A 16,822-nucleotide genomic window follows, 5' to 3' on the forward strand; every position below is an offset into this window, starting at 1 on the left:
CACACACACACACACACACACACACACACACACACACACACACACACGATGCACAACCTCCCCTACTATAAACATTTGTATCAGTCTGGTATTGGATGTTGATATTAGGGAAAGCTGCATGTACGTAGGGACAAGCATAAATGGGAACTTGATTTTGATGTAGTTTTTTTTTTTTCATTTATACACAAACATGCAATCTCTTATCTGTAACAACTTCTGCATGAATGTAGAATGCATTGATTAAAAGAAACTTTACAATTTTAGTTCACCTGCAATTTTTCCTTTATATCAAAGTATAAAATTAACAATGCTTATACTTTTTGCATTTTTTGTTGAAAAATGTGTAACTGCAACTTTCCAAAACATTTTGTTACTTTTTATTAATACTTTTGAATATCTGAAAAAATAGGAAAGAAATCTTCATTATACCAAATATAAATATTTAATATGAATTTTTTAATAAATATCCAATCATCTTTGAAAGAGCCCAGGCTCTTAATCACATAAAAAAAAAAAAAACCTCCTACATTACAATTTAAATTTTTTTTTTCAAAAGAGGTAGACAAGTTTCCTCTAATAAACATTTTAAATTAGGTTATATGCTATAGTTTGCGACTTAGAGTTAAAACATACTTTCCTTGGCCTCTAATATTTTTATTTATAAAATAGTCATATGAAATATGCAGTAAGATTTTGTTCTGTGTAGTAACATCATTTACAACAGAATAAACACATTCAAGTATATTTTATCTTCCTGAAATTTCATAGTTTAGTATTAAGGTAATCCAAAAGCTTTTATCTACTATTATTTAACTTAGCAGCCAAGGTTATTACAATTTTCATATAATTTATACATCAAAACTCAATGCTTCAAATAGAAAATTTCCACTGAGTTTAGCACGGATAACACTTGTTTCTGTCAGAAAGCCATTCCTGCTCGATTCTTTCCTTTTACTTTTAACTTGAAGGCTTATCCACAATTGGCTTGGTATAAGGTAGTTAGCAGAAACATATCTGAACATTCTATTAAGAAAAACACAGTATTTTTATGTAAATGTTCATGCAAGAGAAATGTCTAAGTGTTCAGAAGTAATATATGATTATCACAACCTGATTGACTTTATATTTGTGTTAAGAAAGTTTGTGTAGGCAGTTATTTTTTCTAAAAAGCACTGATTTTCAATATTAATATAATGATGTGAAAACATTGCCTAATTTTATTGGCTTTTTTCATGTTCATTATCTGATGACAGTTCAGTCAAATTCATACTTAAAAACTTTATTGTTTAAATATTCGATATCCTTAAGATAGAAAATATAAAATTTCCAAATATTTTACATTTTTATTGATAATCATTTTCTAATTCAGCAATTCCTCAGTGAGCACCTGCAGTGTTTGTCCAGTAACACTCTGAAATAAGCACACACACAAAATGATGATATAGCATGTTAGATGGTGAAACACAAGGAGACCTGAGCAACTGGGGTGTCTCATATTCTTTCTTTTTCCTCTTGGAGGAGGGGCATTGTAGTCATTTTTTTGTTAGGGGTGTCCAGATTAGGTTACATGAGGAAGAGGTGATACCTGAGTAAAGAGCTGAACAGATGGGTGAGCAGGTTCTGAATGTCTGGGACGAATTTCTTAGTACAAGAAACTGTTTCGTTCAAGAAGCCCTGAAGCATGAGCAGGAATGACCACAGTATTTAAGAAGAATTGCAAAATGGCCACTTTTGTGCTCCCTGGGAGATTATTAGAAAACTACATCTAAGAAACAATTGATTGGATGCAAGAGGACAAAATAGGTCATTGTACAGAGTTCGTCTTTTACTATGAGCGAAACGGCACATGACAGGAGTTTGACAGGAGAGTAACATGATCTGACTTAAGTTACTAAGATTCCTTTGGCTGATGTGCTGAAAATACACATATAGTAGGAAGGCAAAGGTAAACACAAGATTAGGAGGATATTTCAATAAATCTGGAAACAAACGATAGCAGTTCAGGCAGGCATAGTATGAGTTGGCTCAATGGGTAAGGAAAAAAAAACAATTTTTGAAAGTGAAGAAATATTCTGTAAGAAAATCTATATGTACATTTTTTACTAATATATGTATATGAGAACTAAAACAACACATGGGCCTATAAATAGTTGCAAATTTTACCCTTTGAATATATCTTTTAACAGAATAGTGTCTTTTTCCATTTAGTGACGATTATATTGTTAAAATTACTACTTAATCTTGTATTGTCTCTAGGCCATTTCTATCCCATACTAGTAGACTGTAATAATTCATACAAAATCTTGTTTTTGTTTTGTTTTGTTTTGTTAAATGTTTATTTTTGAGAGACAGAGCATGAGCAGGGGAGGGGCAGAGAAAGAGACACAGAATCTGAAGCAGGCTTCAGGCTCTGAGCTGTCAGCACAGAGCCTGATGTGAGGCTCGAACCCACGAACCATGAGATCATGACTGAGCCCAAGTCAGATGCTTAACCGACTGAGCCACCCAGGTGCCCCCCAAAAATCTCATTTCTACTTAAAATTTCAAGACAAGACCCATATAATTCAGTTTCTGCTTATGAAATTATTAAAAGTCAAATACAAGAGAATTTATCACTTTTACTCATAAAACAGCTTTGTCTCTACCATATCCTATGCAGACCAAATGGCTTTAAAAAGTCATTCTACCTATTGGTTTACCAACAAACAAACAAACAAAAACAAAAACAAAAAAATCCAAACAAAAGAAAACAAACACTTGTTAGGGTATTTTATGTAGACTTTTGGCAAAGGATGAATATTTTATATTACTCATTTTTTAACAGTATTTATTTACTTATTTTGAGAGAGAGAGAGAGAGAGAGAGAGAGAGAGAGAGAGAGAGAGAGAATCCCAAGCAGACTCCATGCTGTCAGCGCAGAGCCTGATATGGGGTTCCATGTCACTAACCGTGAGATCATGACCTGGGCTGAAATCAAGAGTCAAGTGCTCAACTGACCAAGCCACTCAGGTACCCCTATACTTTACCTTACTTTAGATGACAGTAACTTCCCCACCGCACACTCCCCCTCCCCCAGACCACCATGGTCCTCTTGATAAAATATGATAGATGGCAAGCTGTCTGTCACTACAACTCCCACCCAAAGCTGGTAAAACTATTTCTCATATTACCCTCCCTATATTCTCCCAGATGGGACTTGCTCAACAAAGGAATGCAGCAAGATTTAGAAGACAGAAAGGAAACAGATCATTACTTTTGATAGGTTGTGGCACACAAGCATAATAAATACGGGCAACTGTAACACGTTTCCTCTTGCTTATGTTAGAACTGATCAACAACAGCACAAAGCCTGCTACCTAGAGCTAGGAAAGTGACAGTTCCCTTAGAAGCAGTGGTGTTTCACAAAGAAGCCGAATTTTAAAAAGCATTTTCGTAAAGCTTTCTTAAAAGTTCTAGATCTTCACAAGCTCCCCTTTTATGGTTCTATTTCTGTTTCCAGATATGCAAGATTTCTCAGACTTGCCTACAAGTTCAAACTTGTCCATCACTGCTGATGCTTTAGACAGGTACATTGACTATTACTCCAATTCTCTGACTATCCCTCACCCCATTTCCAGAGTTGGACTTTCCAACTTCTCCTACATTTCAGGAAACTTCAATTTCTACATTAAATTCCTCAACTCTGACAATACTTCTACTGAGGGTTACACACAATTACACATCCCTTCCGACTTAATCAGCTGCTGTGAGGTTTTTTTCTGTTTTCGTTTTTGTTTTGTTGTTGTTGTTGTTGTTGTCGTTTAGCCATTTCATCCACTATAAGATGTAGACTATTCAAGTTTATGTAGAAATGACACTGAGTAGAGATTTTTAAAATATCATTTATTGACTGGCATTTATTATAATACTTAATGTTAACATTTTTTTGGTGGTAACTATGCATGAAGCATGAAATTTAAAACTTGACACAAGCCAATATAGTGGGTATAGTCTTGATATTCTCACTCCAAGTGAAGAAATCAAGGCATAAAGATGGTAAGATCAAAGAGATGTTGCAAGGCACCTGGGTGGATCACTCGGTTGAGTGTTCGACTTCAGGTCAGGTCATGATCTCACAGCTCATAGGTTGGAGCCCTGCATCGGGTTCTGGGCTGACAGCTCAGAATCTGGAGTCTGCTCTGAATTTTGTGTCTCTTTCTGCCCCTTCCCTGTTCATGCTCTATGTGTGTCTCTCTCTGACTCGCTGTCTCAAAAATAAACATTAACAAATTTTAAAAAAACATGTTTCAAAATATGAATCCAAGTAGAATTATTATAAAATTGAGCTATTTTATAGGCATATATGGTGAACTACTTCACAAGGAACAACCATATGTAACATAGACATAACATCTGGTAGCCTTGAATCCTTCCTTTCACTATTTTTAGCTGAACAATTGGGCACTATTATCTCCTGGTTTAATATGTTTAGGTTGTCAAAGATTTGGAATATAGAAAATAATCTGTGCTACATAGAGGACACATTTATTTTCAAGGTCAATACCACTCCTATTTCTCAGACTCTCTTCCTACAAAGTAAGCTGAAATGGAAGAAAAAAAAAGCTGTATATAAAGATTCATCAGTCTTAAGGTGAGTGCAGCTTTTTGTTTCCCTATAGAATGAAGCTGAGAGACAGAGGTGAAAAGGGAAACCACGTAAGTTCATCCTTTTCCTGGGTTTATTAACCAAATGTCATAGATTTCTCTTGAAAATGAGCTCACCTTTCCCAATAGATTCTTTCATTCTGGCATCCAGATTATTGCTTAATGTGATAAACTGTAGGATTTAGTGACTCTGAAAGAGCTATAAGCTTCTGAATATGCCCAATTTGTAGAATGAAATTATCACTAGCAGTAAGAGAATCTGTCTCATTTACTAAATCATATAAATATAAAGTCACTAATTATTGGCACTCAAATAAAATGGTCTGTCATATTTATTGGTTAATTATAGATTAAATGAGAAATTGCCACCATAAAGCATTTCTACACTTATTAAGGAAGTACCATTGTGCTAATTCCATGAAGTATGATATTTATAGGTCTACAGATAAATATAGTGCAATTAAAACTACATAATATAACCTGTATTTATGTCTAACCTGTAAAGGAATACTTTTATAGTTCAAAATTGAAGATGTGATGAAGTCATTTTGAGAGATTCATTTGATAATTAGCCTACGAAGCTATAAAAAGACATATGAATAATGACTTAGACAATTAATTTCCTTTCTTTTTCAGGAAATAAAATATAGTATTAATATATGTCTATTTAAGTCATTTTCCAATAGAATAATCTGCTGATAAAATAAACCCATATTAAATACATAATATAAGCATCCTTTTAAAATAAATTATAAATGACACCTATGCAAAAAAAGAGGCATTTTAAAATAAATTTAAGATGAAGTTACTTATTGTATCCTATCATGACCATTTATTTCATCCCATACATGTATCAGGCCTATACTATATTTTCTCTGTACTACAACTGAGATTTTGAGTGATACCTAGGCTAATTCCTTGGTCATGCAGGCCAGTTGTACATCAAATTAACTGTCTCAAACTGTAGCAAAGTCCTTATTTCCTCTTGAAAACCACTGTACTTTTCCTTCATCTAATTGCTCTCCCTATTCACTCATTAGTTACTCAAAATCTTTGCCATCCTCAAGTTATTCATCTAGCCCTCTTCATTTTCATGTCCTTAGATGGCCTTACCTCCTGGACATCAACTGTGAAGTATTTCCAAATATTGACCCTTCCTACATATTTATGTACACATTCTTACTATCGTCAGCTCCTTAGTCTCAGATGTGCTGGCTTCTCCTTCCATTTAAGACAAGAAGACCTTTAAGACAAGAGCCTTGAGTTCTAATGCTTATCTCCTATCACTACCAAAACAAGTTGAATAATTCTCTCTCTCTCTCTCTTCAACTTCTTTGTTTGGTAACTCTTTGCTATTATCTTATATATGTCTTCCAATCCATATTTTCCCCTTAGTTTTGTCCTCATTTTCCCCATCCTCTTTCATGGCTCCTCCCACTATGCTTACCTATTTCAAAAAGAAATGCCCAAAGCGAAAATATTTTCAAAGAAATTAGTACATACACAAAATAAGAAAATAATACATGTCTGTAGTAAGAATATTCAAGGAGGAAATTAATGCAGTTGAAGGTAACAAGTACTAAAAACTATGATTCGAGAAATCAGTCCTGAAATAAAAGATTCCTGGAAAACATATATGAAAAGAATATCCTATTATTGGAGAAAAAAATGACCTGGAAAGCCAGCAATGAGACACATGATGGTAAAAATCAGTACATTTTAAAGAAAAAGTGAATTTTTTCTGGCTTCCAGGTAAAAAATTTCAAGTCAAATATAAAAGACAGACAATAAAATTATTGTCATAATTTTTGACAGTATCCTTTCAGTCCAGAAGATAATAGTGTAACTTTTAAAAGAAATTAAAAGAAGGAAAAGGTAAGCCAATGATTGTTTTATTTATCCACAATATAAAAGCTGCAGATAAACTTTTATGAAGAAACTTGAATCTTTCAGATTCTAGATAATGAGTCCTTCTGACAAGATTAGAGTAAAATTTGTTTTAAATAATCAGAAAGACTAAATATATCAACATTAACTTGCAGGTAAAAAGAAATATGTCTTTAGTTACAGAAATCACAAAAAAACACATGATTTTTGAAACATACTCGACTCCAGGGTTTTTCTCAGGTATATAAATAAATGATAGACACTATGATATCATTACTGTTACCCTCTCCAAAAACAAAACAAATACCATCATTAGGAAAAGTACAAGTTTTTTTTTTACTAAGATACAACTTTGGTTAACTAAGCCCCCCCCCCATTTTTTCTGAGATAACCTTTTTTTATTATTATTACTATTATTTTACCACAACCAGTACTTTCTTTTCTTTCATTTTCACAGATATATATATATATCTCCTCTTACAGTAAATTTCTTTCATATTTTATTTTATTTTTTTAATAAAATTTAATGTAAAGTTAGCTAACATACAGTATATACAGTGTGCACTTGGTTTTGGAGACTATTCCCATGATTCATTACTTATATACAACATCCAGTGTTCATCACAACAAGTGCCCTCCTTAATGCCATCATCCATTCTCCCCTCTCCCCTACCCCCCATCAACTCTTAGTTTATAACTAAATATACAATACAAAAAAAAAAAAAACAGTCGAACAGATAAATCTAAGAGCTGATTTTTTTCAAAATATAAAATTGATGAACACCCCCCCCAGCCACACTTCTCTACAAGAAAAGAGAGCCCAAATCGATAAAATCATAAATGAAAGATCACAACAAATACCACAGAAATACAAACAATTAGAGAATACTATGAAAAATGATATGCCAACAGACTGGACAACCTGGAAGAAATGGACAAATTCCTCAACACCCACACACTGCTAAAACTCAAATGGGAAGAAATAAAAATTTTGAACAAACCCATAACCAGCAAAGATATTGAATCAGTTATCAAAAAATCTCCCAACAAATAAGAGTCCTGGACTAAATAGCTTCCCAGGGGAATTCTACCACATATTTAAAGCAGAGTTAATACCCATCTCTCAAGCTGTTCCAAAAAAAATAGACACAGAAGGAAAGTTTCTGGACTCATTCTATGAAGCCAGCATTAACCTTGATTCCCAAACCAGACAGAGACCCCACAAAAAAGGAAAATTACAGGCCAATATCCCTGATGAACATGGATGCAAAAATTCTTAACAAAATACTAGCAAATCTAATTCAACAGTATATTTAAAGAATTATTCACCATGATCAAGTGAGATTCATTCCTGGTCTGCAGGGCTGGTTCAATATTCACAAATGAATCAATGTGATCCATCACATTAATAGAAGAAAGGGTAAGAACCATATGATCCTGTCCATAGATGCAGAAAAAGCATTTGACTAAGTATAGCATTCTTTCTTACTAAAAACCCTCAAGAAAATCAGAATAGAAGGAACATAGCATCATAAAACCCATATATGAAAAGCCCACAGCTAATATCATCCTCAATGGGGAAAAACTAAGTGTTTCCCCCAAGATCAGGAATACGACAGGGATGTCCACTCTCACCACGGTTGTTTAACAGAATGTTGGAAGTCCTACCCTCAGCAATCAGACAACAAAATGAAATAAAAGGCATCCAAAGTGGCAAAGAAGTCGTCAAACTTTCACTTTTTGCAGACAACATGATACTCTACGTGGAAAACCCGAAAGACTCCACCAAAAAGCTGCTAGAACTGATACATAAATTCAGCAAAGTTGCAGGATACAAAATCAACGTACAGAGCCCTTATTTTAGAACAATCTAAAATCTCATACTCATTTCCATTCAACTATCTACTTTAAATTTTTTATGTCCAGAAATTTTTAGACTACTACAGATAGAAGAAACTATTAAGGCTTAGACTAACAAAATATTAAACAAAAACCTAAGATTTGATATTCACTTTCTGGCCAACAGATCTGGGGAATGGTGACAAAATATATAGAGATGTGAAAAATTCTGCGTATTTCTTTTCTCCTCCTTCATTGTTCCTGGATTGCTTCAAATTTAGTCAGTAACCATAATGTTTATGGTAAAATAGTGCTTTACTTAATAGAGTAGTCATCCTATTAATGGTAATTGTAGATTATTTAAACAATATGTATAAGTCCTTTCACACCAAATAAAGTTATTTTAACAATTATTTTCCTCCTTAGAATCTTTCTTTGAAAAATTTTTTTAAGAATCATTATTCTAAACTACAATTTGAGATTAACAGGTCATAATTTAAAAAATATAGTTCCGGGGCGCCTGGGTGGCGCAGTTGGATAAGCGTCCGACTTCAGCCAGGTCACGATCTCGCGGTCCTTGAGTTCGAGCCCCGCGTCGGGCTCTGGGCTAATGGCTCGGAGCCTGGAGCCTGTTTCCGATTCTGTGTCTCCCTCTCTCTCTGCCCCTCCCCCATTCATGCTCTGTCTCTCTCTGTCCCAAAAATAAATAAATGTTGAAAAAAAAATTTTTTTTAAATATAGTTCCATGAAACATAAGCAACTGCATATTTTAGTCTCATAGACCCTACATACAACAAATGAGTGCATCTAAAAACTGGTGAAATCTAAGTAATGCTTATACTCCAGGTAATTGTATTGTGCTAATATCAATTCTGGTTTGGGCACTGTATTATAATTAGGTCAGATACTGATGAGGGAGAGTGGGGTTGGCTGAGGACAAAGTGCAAGGTAGTGTACCTTTCTCCCCCTCCAATGTGGGATGTATGTGATATTCCTCAGGCACTCCTGGCTGCTCAAGGACAAGGGAAAGGAAAGAAAACAAATGGCCAACTGATAGAGTTTACAGTCATACAGGCCATGGGTCTCCATCACTTTATAAATATATAGTAAATTACAAGAATGTGGCATTCTTATCAATAGCCTCATCTCCAGAAGCCTACTATAGACTCAGTTTCCTGGAGCCCCAACATCACCCCTTCATAGTGATATGGGGAAGAAAGACAAGAAGGAAATGCCAGGTAAAGTTAAATTTCCTCATAACCTGCAGCACATTGACAAATACTTGAGGCAAATACCAAGTATAACATTTCTCCAGGAACCCCCTACAGTCCTAATGTTAATGCCCTACTAGAGGAAAACAACATTAACTTGACAATAGCAAGGCCTCAGATATCTTATGAGTCCTCTTTAGCGTATCAAAATCCTTCTGGAGGCTTCCCTTTGACTTTAACTTCCCCAACTTCATCATATATAAGAAGCCGCTCTTCACAACTCCAGCGCAGCTCTTTCTGCTCTAGGATTCTGTCCCCATGCTTTAATAAAATCCCCTTTTTGCACCAAAGAATTCTTTCTTGGCCATCGGCTCTGGACCACCTCACCATCACCCCAGAATCTTATTAACACTACCTTTGGTGGAAGGTTTGTACAGGCAATATATATACATGGTACCTCTGTATACTATTTTTGCAACTTCAAGGAAGTTTATAATTATTTCTAAGTTAGAAATTAAAAAGTAAAACCAAAAAGTTTAAAAGTAAAATCAAAAGGTTTAAAAGTAAAATTACTGTAATTATTATAGCTATGTAACTTAAAACAGAATTTTGTATTTCAACGTTCCCTTTAAAGGCACATTGATTCACTGATTTCTTTGTGTCCGTCAATTAAAAAAAAAAAAATCCAACTCTTGGAGCAGGGCTAGTATCTTCATCCAAGAGAAGCCATATTGAATTTATTACTCTTTCCAGGTTGAGCTTACTTCTTACCAGCAAACCCAGCAGTTTGAAGCTTTTTTGCAGCAGACCCACCCCATGAGCTACAGGCAAGGCTCCTGCAGAGCAAGGTGTGTGCAGAACTACACAACCCACTTGCCTTCTTGCCCGTTTTGTCTGTCTGAATCTTAAGTAGCAAGGAGTGGGAAGAAAGATGTTTTTTCTTGACCTGAATCATCACTTCTCGTGTCTAAGGGGAAAAGAAAAAAAAAAAAAACTTTGTTGGGTGCAGTGACTATCCTTACAGGCTCTTAGGAAATGCTTATGGGCTCAGTGTACCTGTAACTTCCTGGGCAGACATCAGTCTCCTTAGGTCGAGCACTTTCAGGATATTGCCACTCTCATAGGTGGTTAGGTAGGCAGGCACTGAGGTGAGCGCAGTGCCTTGCATATGGTTACATACAAGGGAAGAGGGCCCTTTTCCAATATTGGCAGCTGCCCTGGGGAGAGGGGGGACACTAGCCAGCCCTGCCTTAGAGTGGGTGTCCACCCACACCCGCCTGGTGAGCAAATCGGAAAGACCTGGATTTCTAAGATCCTGTCTTTTGCTACACAACGCAGCACAGGCCTCCCCACCCCCACTCAGGTTTTTAAAGACTTCTCCAGTGGAAATATTTATCTCATATTTTAATAATTGCACACAAAACAATATCCTAAAAAACTGAAATTTTAACACAATTTTATGAGTGCTCTGTCCAACACAATTCCTTAAGACAGTTTTGTTTGCTTATCTAAATTTGAGAAAAATTTATAATGTATATAATAAAATGAGTAAAGTAATTGAATTTTTTTTTTTAATTTTTTTTTTCAACGTTTATTTATTTTTGGGACAGAGAGAGACAGAGCATGAATGGGGGAGGGGCAGAGAGAGAGGGAGACACAGAATCGGAAACAGGCTCCAGGCTCCGAGCCATCAGCCCAGAGCCCGACGCGGGGCTCGAACTCACGGACCGCGAGATCGTGACCTGGCTGAAGTCGGACGCTCAACCGACTGCGCCACCCAGGCGCCCCAGTAATTGAATTCTTAATGCATTGGGAAATTTTAAGTATTTTCATTTAACTTTTCTGTCCTATTTTGCCATTTGTTTTAAAGCCTTCTACCTTTGATTTTATCTTCAATTTGAGAAAAACACCTTATTTAACAAACTTGTAAACAAGACAGAAAACAGAAAAATTTTATATTTTTATTTTCTTTGTGCTTCAACATATTCATCTTCTAAGGAGTGATTGATCTGTTGAGAGATCAATCTTCTAATATTTTCTAATCTCTGATGATGTAATTGTTTTTGATTCTCCGAGTAGCAGTATGATAGATGAACTCTTTCAAACCTAGAGAAGTAGATTTGTAGTTATCATTTATAAGATGTGTATAAGAACATGAGTAAAAAAGTGAAATATTTTTATTTTATCATTTGCAACATCCATTTCAATCCCTCAGTTCAATTTGCATTAAGATTTCATGTGGTGTGGAGAGGCTCTATCGATTGAGCAGCAGACTGTTGATATTGGCTCAGGTCATGAACTCACCATTAGTGGGATGGAACGCCCAGTAGGGGGCTCTGTGCTGACAGTGCGGAGCCTACTTGGGATTCTCTCTCCCTCTCTCTCTCTGCCCCTCCCCTGTTTGCACACAAGGTTTCTCTCTCTCTCAAAATAAACAAACACTCATTAAGCTTTCAATTCAAATAGTCATATAAGATTCAATGTTACATAGTAAGTCACTTCATCTTATAATATTATCCCTATGCTTCAAATATTGAGTGAATAATGCCATATAAATCTGATTTTTAATATAATAATGTAATGTAAATCTCTGCAGAATATACATAAACTACTGCATGTTGATGGGAAAAAGTGTAAACTTGTAATAACTTCTAATTTCTTATGAGTAATATGAGTTCAGCATTTATACTTCAATCACATAACTTATTTTCTTTTTTTAAAAAAAGCAGGGCTAGTAGCACCTGTCCTATCTAGCTCACAAAGATTTTGTAAGGATCAAATAGGATGACCTCAGAAATTTGGAAAACCTTTTATTTTAATTATATTCACGTGACAGTCCGGTAGAGGAGGTGAGAATTAAGAAAAAGCAAATCTAAAAAGGCAACCAATTACTGTGTAACGGAGCATCTTCTTGATGCAAACCATTGAAATAGGCATACTGGAAGATGCAAATATTAGACCAAATTGTTTCTGAAAAGCCTACACTTTAAAATGAATAATACACATGTCAGGGTGCCTGGGTGGCTCAGTCGGCTGAGCATCTGACTTAGGCTTAGGTCATGATCTCACAGCCCGTGGGTTCAAGCCCCACGTCGGGCTCTGCTGAGAGCCTGGAGCCTGCTTCAGATTCTGTGTCTCCCTCTCTCTCTCTGCCCCTCCCGTTCTCACGTTTTGTCTCTCTCAAAAATAAATAAGCATTAAAAAAATTTAAAAAATAATAATTAAATTAAAAAAATCAGTAATACACATGTAAAAATATACAATATAATTAGAACTGTTACCTTAATTGACTTCATTTACAAAGGTCTCTTTCATTCTTTCTCTAGTGATTTGGTTGCTATTTACATGGCTTATTGATAAATGCATATTTTTATGTTAATTACACATTCAAATATAGATGGAAATAGAAGCAAAATTCTAACCTAACTCTTAGCTTAATTCTAAAGCTTTCAATTTTTAACAAGTGAACTTATATTTACACCTTATAGTTATTTACACCTCCAAACTCAAACTATTTGAAATATACTTAATTTTTTCTAATTTTAAAGTATCAGACATCGAACCTAAAACTGCTGCAAAAAATAGTCTTAATTAAAAAATAAAAACAGGTACAAACTGGTCAATAGTTATATTAGATCATCAGAACTGCCAACAGGGATAATTTCCATTGACAGTTTCCTCTAAATGCTTCCATGCACTTTTATTTATGTGTGCCTATTGAGAATTTTTACATAAATCAAAATCTTATTTCTAACTTTTTTTGTGACTCTAAGTATGCATTGTGCAAACAAGCACAGACGCAAAATGAAGACATAAAATTACTCTTCTTCTTACCATCCTGGTTTAATTTTTAATGTTTGAATATATAGATAAAATTTATAACACCATAGATTATATTAGAAGTATTGTTTTCTCACCTACTTTTAATCATAACATTATTTATTATCTTTCTCAAGCAATTTATGCAATCTTCCAAAAAGATCAGAATAATCACATACTAGTCTGTAGTATAAATGTACCATGTTTAATCTAACCAACACCAAATTAACCAAGTAAAATACTTACAGTTAATAAACATTTGCAAAATTTATGATTTAAAATGCTGCTCATACACTTCTGCTACCTTTGATAGTAAGCAATTTTTAAATTTTAAGTGAGTTGAGTGTCTCCTTTATTTATGCCCTTTATTTTTTGGTTCAACTTTATAGATGCTGAATGTTTAATTTGATTTATCTAACTTCCTGGAAATTTAGAAGATCAGTCTCAAAACCATGTAGTAGTAATATGTGATCAAGTATGCAATGACAATGATCTGTTGTGCTTCTCAGTCTCCAAAACGTTTTAATACACACTATGCTATTTTATCACTCTTGTCTTGCTAATAGTTATTGTTATCCTACAAATTGATATGATGTGTAGCCAGATTATATGGTTTTCATTCAGTAATACAGGGTGTTCTGAGATGACAGTATAAAAGCCACCAACAACCACCTACTGTCCTCTGGCCTCGAAAATCTATTACTTACTTCTATAGTAACACAGGATTTGCCCCAAGAGGAAGACAAATATACCCATTAAATAAAAGGACCTTATTAAGGAAAGATAAAGGCAATGTGTAATATAGGGTAGAGTAACATCTTTACATTTCTCTTAAATGTATTATGTATTAAAGCCATAAAAAGAAGTTTCCATGTATACTATCACCTGAGCAGAATCAAACAAACAAAATACAGATTTTAAACAGAAGAATTTGGAAAGAATCACAGGGAGAGGGGGTTATGAAGACGGGATTAAAAAAATAAGTTTGGACTAGTTAAAAAAGATATCTGTACCTCTATGTTCATTGCAGCATTATTTTTAATAGCCAAGACATGGAAGTAGCCTAAAGCATCCACTTATCGATGAATGGACAAACACTATGGAGTATTTCTCAGACTCAAAAAGGATGAGATCTTGCCATTTGTGACAGCATGATTGGACCTAGAAAGTACCACGTTAAGTGAAAAAGTCAGACAGAAAGACAAATACATTATTTCATTTATATGTGGAATTTAAAAAACAAAACAAACAAAAAGCAGAATTATATCTATAAACACAAAGAGTAACTATAGTTGCCAGAGGGGAAGGGGATTGACAAACTGAGTAAAGGGGAGAGGGAGATATAGGCTTCCAGTTACGGAAAAGAGTAAATCATGGGAATAAAAGGTACACTGAGGGGTTGGGGGCAGAAGTTGGTCAGAGCTGGATGAATCAACAGCACAATGCAAAACCTAATGGGCTAAGATTTGAGAAGTAGGCAAAACAGGGACAGATGAAGGGAAGCCTGAAAATTTTATTCCTTTGATTCAGTGCAACATTACTGTACAGAATTATGCCTTGCAATATACTATTGTATATGTTAGCCAGAAAAGACAAGTATGAATATTTGTATTTGCAGGCCTTGACCCCTATTCATATATGTATGATAGGCTTACTTTCCTTTTCTGTTATTTTCACAGAGGAATTGTAAGGGATTATTTTTTCCTCCTGCACTGAGAAATTCTCAAATGATTTGTATATGAGCAGAAGGAGCATTATCTCCCCCAGCACTGGGGACTATCACTAGTTTCAATAGTTTTAAAGGACTTTTTCTTTTTCCACCATTTCAACAAATGTCAAGAAAAAGGTGTTTCAGCTTTTACCCATCAAGTAAGTACTCAACACATTGTCATTACAACTGGTGACACTGAATACCTGAAGAACAAAGCTGAATACGAGTAACACCTAATGATTCACATTTATTAAAATGATTCCATCAGCCTTTTCTTTTATTTTACCAGAAAACTCTTTCTACTGTTCAGAAAAAAAAAATAAAGAAAAAACTTATCTCTGACAAGGTAGATAATAGCAATCACATGTCAGTGTTCTAGAAAGCCACTTCTTTCAGAACGCTTAAGAGAAAACCTGCCATTCTAGGAGAGAAAACTGCTGTTGTGGTGTGTGTTGTTTTTGTTCGTTGGAAGACTGTGCCATGTGATTTGGACCTCAGGAGCAGTTTAGAGTTTATCTCAAGAGAAAGAATTGGGAGATGCCAGGACCATGTGTGACTGGTCTCGTGCATGCTTGTATGCTTTTTATCTCACTCATTTTCACAATTAGCCTCAGGATTACTTTGACTTGTAAAAGTCCTGAACTAAAAAAGTTCCTTTTGAAATAAACACTATCTTTGTGTTTTTTCTCTCGTTTTAAAGACTAGATTATTCCCAACTACCATTCATTAAAGATTAATGAGCAATAATTAATTATTAATTACTGGGAGGAAAGATTACATGAATTTGCCTTGGGCTTGACAAGCTGTCAAGGAATCCTGCCAAGGCTGCAGAGGCTTAGCAAGCTCCAGAGAAGGTGTGACACAGAACACTAAGTTAAGGGACATTTTTCAGAAGGCGGAAAAGCATGGGGACAACAATAACAACAAATTTCCAGAGTCTGTCTTTGTATCTGGCATGTGAAAAAGAACCGAAGAATGATTTGTTCCTGTTTCACCCTGTTAAAGAGTCCTATTAACTGCTTATCATGTAAGAATTCCATGCAACAGTGCCCGCAAGGAAATTATTTCTAAGAGCAATAACCAGGAATGGTTCATTAATTATTCTTATTTTTAAATATTTTCTAGTAAATGAAAATAAATGTTTCTGCGAGTAGTAACACATTTAAAGCTATAGCGACAAAAAATCTCAAGTGTGATAATTGTGTCTAAGACACAGGCAGAATTGGGACTCTAGTGCATTAGTCACACTTTAAAATTTAATTTCTATATTCAAGATCTGCTCAACTGAATAGAAAATGAGCTATTTTACTATTCTGGGTACGAGGAGTTCACCTTATCTTTTAAGATTTTGTAACAGTAACAAAATTGGTATCTTCGATTATGAAAAATGCATTTTTCAAACTATATTTTATATAATTGTGAGGAAATCCATGCAGATCACAGCAAAACATTCTAGTTCATCTTGCTCATATCTCTTTAGCATAAGAGACCAAGAGATGTTTCATTATGAGTTGTAAATATTTACCAAACGAATTCACAAATCAGTATTTCTGGCATGAGTTTATTTCTGGATCCCTAAATTCACTGTATAGTTATCATACTATCTATTTTCCTATTCTTAAATCAAGACAGGAACACATTAACACTTTAGCTCTTTCAACACAGGAAACATAACATTTTAACATATTACAAGTATTAATGTTTTATACTC

This window comes from Herpailurus yagouaroundi, unplaced genomic scaffold (genome assembly GCF_014898765.1).
Source record: "Herpailurus yagouaroundi ecotype Mexico unplaced genomic scaffold, PumYag 164, whole genome shotgun sequence".
Taxonomy (NCBI): Eukaryota; Metazoa; Chordata; class Mammalia; order Carnivora; family Felidae; genus Herpailurus; species Herpailurus yagouaroundi.